General features: G+C 45.0%; 1 protein-coding gene across 1 annotated transcript in view; it reads right to left on the bottom strand.

Moving 5' to 3' along the window:
* The window catches only part of CNGA3 (cyclic nucleotide gated channel subunit alpha 3), a 47,349-nt gene extending 42,381 nt beyond the window's left edge, over window positions 1–4,968 (bottom strand). Inside the window, exons 1-2 of the mRNA XM_073897817.1 lie at window positions 4,811–4,968; window positions 4,088–4,338 (exon numbers count right to left, since the gene is read on the bottom strand). The gene's annotated coding sequence lies outside the window, so the exon portion shown is untranslated. The remainder of the gene's footprint in view (window positions 1–4,087; window positions 4,339–4,810) is intronic.
* Between the last annotated feature and the right edge of the window lie 4,942 nt (window positions 4,969–9,910).

Genomic DNA, 9,910 nt, shown 5'->3' with positions numbered 1-9,910 from the left:
CACACACACACACACACACACACACACACACACACACACACACACACCCAGGATCAACAAGGCCAGGCAAGGTACCTTCCTTCCTTCCCCAAGCCAAAGATGTGTTTCACCTAGCCTAGCTGCAGGCACAGAGGTAAAGTGTTCTTTTTTGTAAATTAATCTTGGGGATGTGATTATAAAAGTAATGCACTGTCATTACAAAAAGCAATAAGATGTTCATATCTGATTTTGAGCACTTGGTGTGTCAGGTGCTGTGCTCAGGAATTCACTCTAATTACTTCACTTACTCCTCCTAACAACCCACTGAAGCAGGTATTATAACTATTACTTCCAATTTACACATGAAGAAACTGAGACTCAGAATGGTTGAATAACTTGTTCAAAGTCACCCAGTGGCAGAACTAGGGAACAAAAGCCTGTTTGAGTTTAACCCCTACACTGCATTGTTAAAATGCAAGAGGGAATGTGTGAAGTCCTGTAAAGGAGAGCAAACGAAGTGCTGTGTGGGCTTGATGAGGTCCAGGGTGCAATGTGTGAGGATGCAGCATAGGCAGCAAAGAGCATCACTGGTACAAAACTATCCAGACTGGCAGCACCCCAATGGCGGCCCTGTCTTGGTTAACATCATGAACACCAAGCTAACTGATCACCCAGCATGAGCCTCTACTCCTATTTCTCCCTCACTTTCCCAGATCCAAAATCCCCAAGTCCTCTTAGTTACACCACCAACTATCTGTCCTCTCTTTCCCCTTCCATCATTCATTCATTAATTCAGAAATGGAGTGAGGGTGGGAGTCCTGGCCTCCCTCCCCAGTATTTTTGAAATAATTGCCTCACCTCTTTAATGCATCCAAGGCTTGGCACTTAGGAGGTGCTCAGGGAGTGTGGAATGAATGAATGAATGAATGAATGAATGCGTCTTCTGCACTAACACCAGGGTCTTTCTAAAAGGTAGTTTGAATCATTTAACTCAGAAACTTTCAGAGGTCGCCTATTTTCTCCATCATGCAGTCTTAGCCTGACATTCAAGACTTTTCATAACCTGGATCATATCAGCCTAAAAGGGAAAGCTCCATTTAAACCAAATTACTCATGCTTTCCTTAAGGGTGTCGCAAATTTTCTTGTCCCTCCTATTGACAGACTCATTAAATCTCACCATGGTGAGATCTCACCATACATGGACTTCCTGTATTTCTCAGTCTCCCTTCCAGGCCAGGTGAGGGCTGAATAACAGGCTCTGGCCAGTGGACTCCTCCCATGATGCAGGGTCCCCCAGTTCCTCCAAACCTCAGATGTTGCATAAGTGATGGATGGGCTAGACCCTGAGAGGTTCCAAGTCTACCAGAGTAGGATCTATCCTCTCCTGACTGCTCTACACATCTTTGGTCCCACTAGTCTGTCTAGAGAGAGATTTTTCCTCTTTCTCTCCAGTTGAAATTCCTGCCATCCTTCAAGTTTCAACTAGAGTATGACCTCCTCTGGGAGTCAGTCACTCCCAACTCTCTCTACTCTCAGAGCACTATCATTACCTCTATTTCACCCCAGAGCAGAGCCCAGCTGACAGGAAATATAAGGGCTTGTCAATCACGCAACACTGTGAGGTCAGAGAGAATGGACTGTGTTTGTTTAATTAATTCTGTCTCCCACTGGACTTAGCCTTTTGATTTGTACTTAGGAGTAGTTAGTGTTCACCTAATATTAATTAGGTCAGAGGAAAAAGTATTTACCCCTTGACCTCAGTGTATGCAATTGGGGATGGAAAATAAAAGCTTGACCCATCTGAACCTGGAGGGCACAGTGGTTGGCAGGGATCAGAGAAGGTTTCAGGTGAAGAGGGCTCTAGGCAGGGTGTGTGTGTGGTGGGGGGATGCTGTTCACAGAGCCTGGTCATTGTCATCCCTCCCCCACTCCCCTAGGAAATCCGAAGCCTGTGCACAATCTGGGGGAGCTAGCAAAGAGCCTCTGCAGCTTCTAACTGTTTACCTCCTGGGTACCATGGCGACAGGAGATTGGTTACCATGGCAACCCCATTATTAACCAGAGGCAGCAACCGCTGGCAGATAGTGAATGAGGACAGAAAAGGCATAAAAATGGGTACATCAAAGACACGGGGCACATGCAGTCCTGGCCAAAGTCCCAGCTAAAGCGATTGAGATCTTGCTCTGACCAGTCAGTTACCCACAGAGCAGCCATTCAACCTCTCCTGGCATCTCGCGCCCAGCAAGGACCCCATTTATGGATGAACAGAGGCTGAAGAGGAAAAGTGCGGGTGCTTGGGCATTCATGTGAAGTAAGGACAGTTTGTGTCTTCCCCGCTCCCACCCTACCAAAGGAGCTCCCACCAGCTCAATGAAATCCCAGCTGGGTTCCCTGGCCTGGAAGAATTTCCAAGAATCCAAGACTTTGGCATACAAGACCTGGCATGGAGAGCGACAGCAATAGTAGTCACCTCCCCTCTCATTGCCCAACTTTTTACCGCCCCTTCCAGTGATTTCTCACCGAGGGAATATGTGACTTTGTTCCCAGACAATTATATTATTACTGTGTTTTATGAAGGAAAGTGTGTGTGTGTGTGTCTCACACGGGAGGCGGGGGGGGCAGTGCTGGTGGACGGTCCATAGAAAAAAATTAGGGGTCTGGACAGCACAAACCCAGGTGGGAGCACCACTGCCCAGTAGTTTGGGGTAAAAAGGACCATGCCAACCCCAGTTTGCCCTCTGGAAGATTTGGAGAGGATCGTCCACTGTAGTGCTCTCTGGTTTCCAGGCGAGAGGTTGCAGAGCTTGCGAGGGAGTCCTGAGCAAGCAAATTGCTTGTTGGAGGCACCAGACCCATGGACAGAGGTCCAGGGGCAGGCTTCAGGTGCTTTCTGCTCTTCCCTCCCTTCATCCTTGGCCACATTTCTTGTCTAGCTGGAGATACCCGCTTTAGAATGACAAAGTTTAAAATCTCAGCAACTGCATAAAGTAGGGCAGTTGTGAATTGAGGAATCACAAGGGGAGAAAAATGAAACAACCTTTCATCTCCCCAGTCACCCAGCCCCAGCTCTTGTTGGGGACTCCCGAGACAGAATCCCGGGACAGCCAGAGTGTGAGGAAAGGCTCGACCAGACCCCTTGGGAATAGTGAGTGGAGGTGGGAGCTGAGCTTGGGAGAAAAGCCTGAGGACGAGGACAGAAAGCCTGTATGATTATCGGGTTAGGGGATTGCAAGGGATCAAAGGGCCTGCTGCCCTTCTCCTCAATGCCTAAGCACTAAGACCTGAGGCCCAGAATGGCCAAGATCACGGATTATGATTTTTATCATTAAAGAAAGGAGAAGGAGAAGGAGGAGAAGGAGAAGGAGAAATTGTGATTGCTCACTTCCCTAAATAATTTGAACTCTTTACCTCCTCAGCCCACCTGTCTCTGGATCCCCAACGCTGAGTAGGGTCTAGCAGAGGCAGTCCTTTAACCTGGTCCGCTGATCTCCCTAGCTCCTGCTGCTTCCAAACCGCGGACACAACTTCCCCACGCGCGCGCGGCATGGATTCCCGGAGACTCTGCTCGTCCCTGACCTGAAGCCACAGAAATGAGATGGCCAAAGAGCCTCTTGCAGGACGGGCGGCCATGGAGATGTGTAGCCCGGCCTCTGGGTTAGGGGTGTCTTAGGGAGGTGTTGCCGGGGTGGTGTCGCGCCCAGACCCCCTACCTGTCCCCAGTGGGAGCCAGTCCAACTCCTTCTGCCTCCTGTCCCGACGGCTCAGCCCGGCTCGGCCCTGCGCGGTTGCCGGACGGGACTATAAGGGGTGCGATGGACTTGGGCACAGGGGCCGGCTTTGTCCTGTGATCGCAGCTGGAGGGGTGTGTGTGTGCCGGGGATAGGAACAGATGCCGGAGCGGGCCCTTGCTTCGCCTCTTTCTCGTCAAGACGTGGCCCGTTTCAGCACCGGGGATTGCGGACAGCGCCACGCCCGCATTAGTGCTTCGCCGCCCCACTGCCCTGCGCGGACTTCTTTAATCCACCTCTTGTCTGGATGGAATCAACGACCCAGTACATCTCCCAGCGCCCCAAGAACTTCCAGCCCAAGAGCCCTTATAATCCTTACCCGCCAAAGTTTGAGTTCTCTGCGACGCGCCTCCGTTTGGCAAAGCGTCTCCTCCTCCCTCCGGGTTCTGGGCAACAGCTCTGGTCTCACTCCCTCCCCAACTCTCCGGCCCCAGGACTGTCCTCTGCGGAGGGCGGAAGGAGTCTGTTGCCTCCCTCTCTGTCTCTCTCTGGAAAAGTCAGGTGAGGCTCTGGAGTCTCAAAGGAGGTCCCGGAAGAGGCAGAAGCCGCCCATTCGTATCAGCAACCTTTCTGAGGGAAAAGGGGGCAAGCCAAGAGCAACAAAACAGGAAAGTCTGCCTGTCAACTCTGGACTCTCTCCTAACCCGGAGCCGCCACGTTGGACTCTTTCCTGGGATGTTTTACCAGTAACGTAATTCACACTGGATGAGGACACTACGCAGATCTGGGAGTCTGAAGTTTAAAGGTGGGAATATATTGCCCTTTTAACTCGTTTGCAATCTTAGGGAGGGTTTTAGAAATAAATCTCTCTTAGGGATATTGTGTATTCTCCTTGCAGAGATTTGTTTCCTTCTGCCACAACAGACACCACCAGATTCCCTGATCTAAACATTAAAACCCACCAATCCAGCCAAAGGAACTTAAACCCCTTTTGGAGAAAATAACTTAACAAAGCCTCCACATTTCTCCGGACTCACTTTCCCCACAGAAACCATATATCTAAGGACACACCTCTCCATCAAGGATGAAAACATAAACTCACCTCCCCCTCACTCTTTGGTTCTGGATTGCAGGAGCAGGTCCCAAGGAGGAATCCAGCCGTCTTGTCTGGGACGAGGTCTGGAAGCCTTTTGGCTAACACCCTTATGGAAAGAAACAGCAGGAGCAGATCCCACAGGAGTCTGAAAATGACAGGACTTGGAGCTCATGGTATTTCCTGAACATAGCTATTAAATTGTCTGTTCATGGAGCAGATTGTCTTTAGAAGGCTTAAATTCTTGAGTTCATGCAACACTTGGAGAGATCAAGTGTATATTATTCACTGGAGAAATAAAGAATTAGAATCACACACACACACACACACACACACACACACACACACACACCCTACCTTAAGGAAGGAAAGCAAAACCCAGAAAAATTCTCCCCAAGGAAAAGTCAAGCTTAATTGTTCAAATTCAAGGGATTCTGGTAGTGGGAATTGTTCAGATTCAAGGGATTCTGGTAGTGGGAAAGCAAATAAGTGGAAGTGGTGAATCAACCAAACAAAGTTGAAGCCAGAGAAGTTGGAGGAGAGGAGAGTTCTTGTTTTATTATTTGGGTTTCTGGGAGAAATCTGAAGTGAATTTAACACGAGAAAATATAATTCATGAGACTATGTTTCATCAAGACCTTTAGTATCCTTAATCCAGAGACTTTCCAGCATGCATACATCAGTTACCTTGTGCAATTTTTTTTTACAGTCCTCATTGTCAGGAAATACTTTATTTTCTCTAATCCCAGTAATTTACACTACAAGTTAAAGCTGTTTCTTGTAGGAAAGGAAGGGAAGATTGGAAGCAGATGGTTGTCATTTGTTGTCCAGAAGCATTTCAGAGCTTCAAAAGAATCTTAAATACTGATTTGGAGAAAGAAGTAGTTACCATAAGACAATTTTAACACATAATCCTGAAAGTGAAAAATCCCTTTGGACTTTGTTTTTAAAATGCAGACCATTCCTAAAATCTGAGGGGGGGGGGCACGGAAACAAGACCTTACAAAATTAACTTATAAAATGAAATGGAGAAGTGCACTGAATCTGACAAAATGAGGTAGAGCATCCATGGCAGGATTGGGCACATAATTGGCCCTTAGGAAATGATGTGTGTGACAGTAGTTATTACTGAATAATTTTCCATACCTGAAAGGTACAGATAAACTGAGACTAAAAATAAGCAGAAAGAACGTGGAGGGGATATATTTGTGAATTTGCCTGCAAAAGTCAACCAGTAGCAAGATTCTGTGCTGTCAGGAAAGAGGGTCCAGATTTGGCCAAAGATTCACTGAGTGGGGTGGCCTCTGGGGATCTGTCCTATTGCTCAGGTTTCATCCGAGGTACAACCAGGTGTATATGGCACAGCATGGAAGGGACAGCAATCCTTTGTCAAGATGCAGGATACAGTCAGCACCAAGCAATCCCAGATGAGTTAGTGGGTTTCTTAAGAGGTCCATGGGACCAAGAGACCCAGGAGAGGGATTCTCAGAAACCCAAAGCCTTGTGCCAGATTAGGGAGACCGCAGGGGGAGGGAACTATGGAGAAGGCACCATTTCCTAATTCCAACTGGGCAGGCGATATCAGGGTGAGGGAGGACCAGGTGAATCCTAGGTTGCTTCAGCCTCAGTCAGTATTCACTAAGGAAATGAATAGGGGTCTGTGTGGGAAAGAGTGGCACCCAGTCATCAGGACCTGAGGAAGACTGGACCTGGGGAACCTGGTGAGACCAGTTCTACCTGCCTGTGATTTCATTGCCAGAAAAATAAAGGATAAATACTAGCTGTGCCCAGAGGGATTGAATTCAAGCATGAGCATGAACAGGTGTGGCTTAGGGGACTCCCCAATAAGATGTAGTTTTAATTGTTTTTAAATTTTAGAAAAAGTATGATTATGGTCTATGTAGTCTGGATTTGCTTTTTCCCCCCAATATTAAGATTCAGTGATATTACTTCTAGCTATGGTTCTTTCAGGTTTGCTGTGTAAATATACAATTTATTATTTATTCTGGGTGCATATTATACATTTTAGTTTTTCCTACTTGAATTGTGTAAAATCTGCCCAGTCCAAACAAATTTCAGATGTACCGGGGACCTGATATTTATAGACTAGGCTTGAAAAGCACATAAATTGTGCCCATAGGTGGGCAACAATGCAGCCACGTCTGCTGGGGGCCATATGGTGTCCAGTGTGTTAAAGAACACACAATCTGATAAGGAGATAAGCCAGACTAGCAGATGATAAGTAGAAATGCAAACAGATAAGCCTAGTTATCAGTAAGGGGGAGAACGTGGGCTTGCTCTGGCAGATGGTTTAGATCCTTCCAAATGATAAGGCAATTTGTAGGAATGGATTTTGGGAAATAGAATATTTATTCAGAGGTAGGTGAGGTTCGCATGAGAAGCAATGATACATCAATTTCCCCAGCAGGAATTCTCTCAGTCAGTGCAAAGTCATCAGAGGGAAAAGGCCCCAAGGTGGGAGAAGCAGTTGTTTTCAGTTTTTAAGGCCACTTTGCCTGCTTTTCAGGCAATGAAGATGATAGTCTATTTCCCTCACCTACCTGGAAGTTGGCAAAATAGAAGGAAAATCAAGTTGAATTAATGAGATTTGAAGAGTTGTAAATTCTATCCAAATATCATTAAGAGCCTAAGGAGGACTGTGGTGCCCTGGGATCTAATCTACTTTGTCCCCTGAAGATGTCCTTTCAGGTCAGCCTTGCAGGCAGTCGAGTCTCCTTCCTCTCTCTGAGAAAGTCAGGTGAGGCTTTGGAGCCTCAGAGGTTGTCCCAGAAGAGGCAGAAGCCACTCGTTCTGACCAATCAAATCTCTATCTGACCGTCAATGACTGGAATTCCACCTTCAGAACTTCATCTTTTATTTTCAAACTTTGATCCCTTTTACTATGTTGTTGTGGTTGTTACTGTTTTTAAGTAATCTCTATGCCCAATGTGAAGCTTGAACTCACTACCCCAAGATCAAGAGTCCCAAGTTCCACCCACCTAGCCAGCCAGGTGAAACTTTGATCCCTTTTAAAATGCAAATAACTCCAGGAGCATGGGACTGAGGGAAGCATTTGATGACCCTGGAGACCAGTAAGGGTATGATGGTACGATAGCACGGATGCCACAGCTGGGGCATGTAGACTTGACAGGGGCAAAGGTCCAGGTGATAGATGTTGAACACCCAGGGCAAACTCAGTCCCTATCACAACAAAGCCTGGTCCTGAACCAGGAGAATCACCTGAACTTTCCTCTAAGCCTAAAGCCTTCGTTTTCCACCTATAAAGGACAATCACCTTGGGGCGCCTGGGTGGCTCAGTTGTTAAGCGTCTGCCTTCGGCTCAGGTCATGATCCCAGGGTCCTGGGATTGAGCCCCGCATCAGGCTCCCGGCTTGGCGGAGAGCCTGCTTCTCTCTCTCCCACTCCCCCTGCTTGTGTTCCCTCTCTCACTGTCTCTCTCTGTGTGTCAAATAAATAAAATCTTTAATTAAAAAAAAAAGGACAATCACCTTTTCTAATTGTTAAAGCTGGCAAATGTGTCCTGGATCATGAATGTCATCAGAGGTGCTCATTAGTAGATGGGACGTGCCCTGGGATTCATTGATGCTCAGGTCAACATTTTCATCAAGGCCTTGGGTAAACAGATGGAGTCTTCTGTATATTTTAATATGGATAGGATGTATAGCTAACATGCAGTCAGGAAGTAGAGCAAATGAGGAATGTAAATCAGGATCCAAAAAATCTTGAGAGCTTTTAATGATGGGCTGAATATACAGACCAAGAAAAATCTAAAAGGAACAAATGTAAGATTCTGTACCAGGGTCCAAAAGGGTCCTTTTAAGGGTCCAAAATAATCAGCCACCCCAGTACAGAGAGAAGAGGCATTGCTTAGCAGACCTCATTCAGTATGATGTGAAGCCTCAGGATGACATGTCTCCACAAAACCTGGCAAAAAGCTCAAGACAAATAATGCTGACTTGATAGAAGTATATCACGTAGAAAAGAGGTGAGTCTTGCTCAGCTATTCTCTTTTCAGCATACCTGGATTATTTTCATTTTGGTTGCCACATTTTAAAGAAGTGTTGCCCAGCAAAATTATATTAATAATAGAACTTTAAAATCAAGTCAATAAATTAATTTTACATTTTATGTTATGTTCTAGTTTTTCTTCACATACACATCATTCTCTTTCACAGTGATACTAATATGTAAATACAATTTGGTTATTCTATTTTTAATTAGGTGTCATATCTTGAGAAATAGCTTATCTTGCTGTGTTAGTTTCCAGTGATTTTTGGTCAATGTCCAAATTATTTATCACTGGTCATGATCATGGCCAAATGAATTACATAATTAATAGAATGATTTACACAGTTATTGACCTTCTCATGTACATTTAAATTATTTCCCATTTTTCAATCCTTTAGCTGATTGCCAGGAAATACCTTTTCCTATTTTTTGTAACTATTTTCTTAGGTTATATTCCCAGAATATATTCCAGAGATATAAGCATCTAAATTCAAGAAAAGTTTTAGCAATTTCTATTGCTATCAATCATTTCCCATTTCCACCAGTTTTTTCAGCAACATTCTATTTTGTTTTTCAAATTTCATGCAAAAATTGTACCCCATTAGAGTTTTAATTTGCATCTTAATAAGAGGTAGTAAAGTTGAACGTTTTCTTATGTCTGTTTGCTACTTGTGTCTCCTCTTTGTGAATCATCTATTCATGTCCTTGGCCTATTTACATTAAAGTTGATATTTTTCCTTTCAATTTTCATGAGCTTTTTGTGCAACACTGACAGAGACTTTCCCCTGGTTTATTTGATGAAAATATTTTCCCCAGTCTGCTTGACTTTTATTTGAGTTATGGTAATATGATAATATTTATTCTAGAAATGTCTAAATGCAAACATTTCCCATTTCAATTCATTGAAAGCCTAGAATGCATAATCTCCCTACATATATGATGTCTACTCTTTTTTGATGGTTCCATTCTTAACTCTTTAATACGATTGGTCTAGACAATTTTACCTAAAATCTCTAACTTTGAGCAATTAATTTAATGCGAGACTCAGATTCCTCATCTGATACAAGAAGGTACCTACTC

The sequence above is a fragment of the Callorhinus ursinus genome, unplaced genomic scaffold (genome assembly GCF_003265705.2).
Source record: "Callorhinus ursinus isolate GAN/ISIS: 27379988/994484 unplaced genomic scaffold, GSC_fseal_2.0 scaffold10, whole genome shotgun sequence".
In the NCBI taxonomy this organism is placed as follows: Eukaryota; Metazoa; Chordata; class Mammalia; order Carnivora; family Otariidae; genus Callorhinus; species Callorhinus ursinus.
This window is presented reverse-complemented; position numbering and strand designations above follow the sequence as displayed.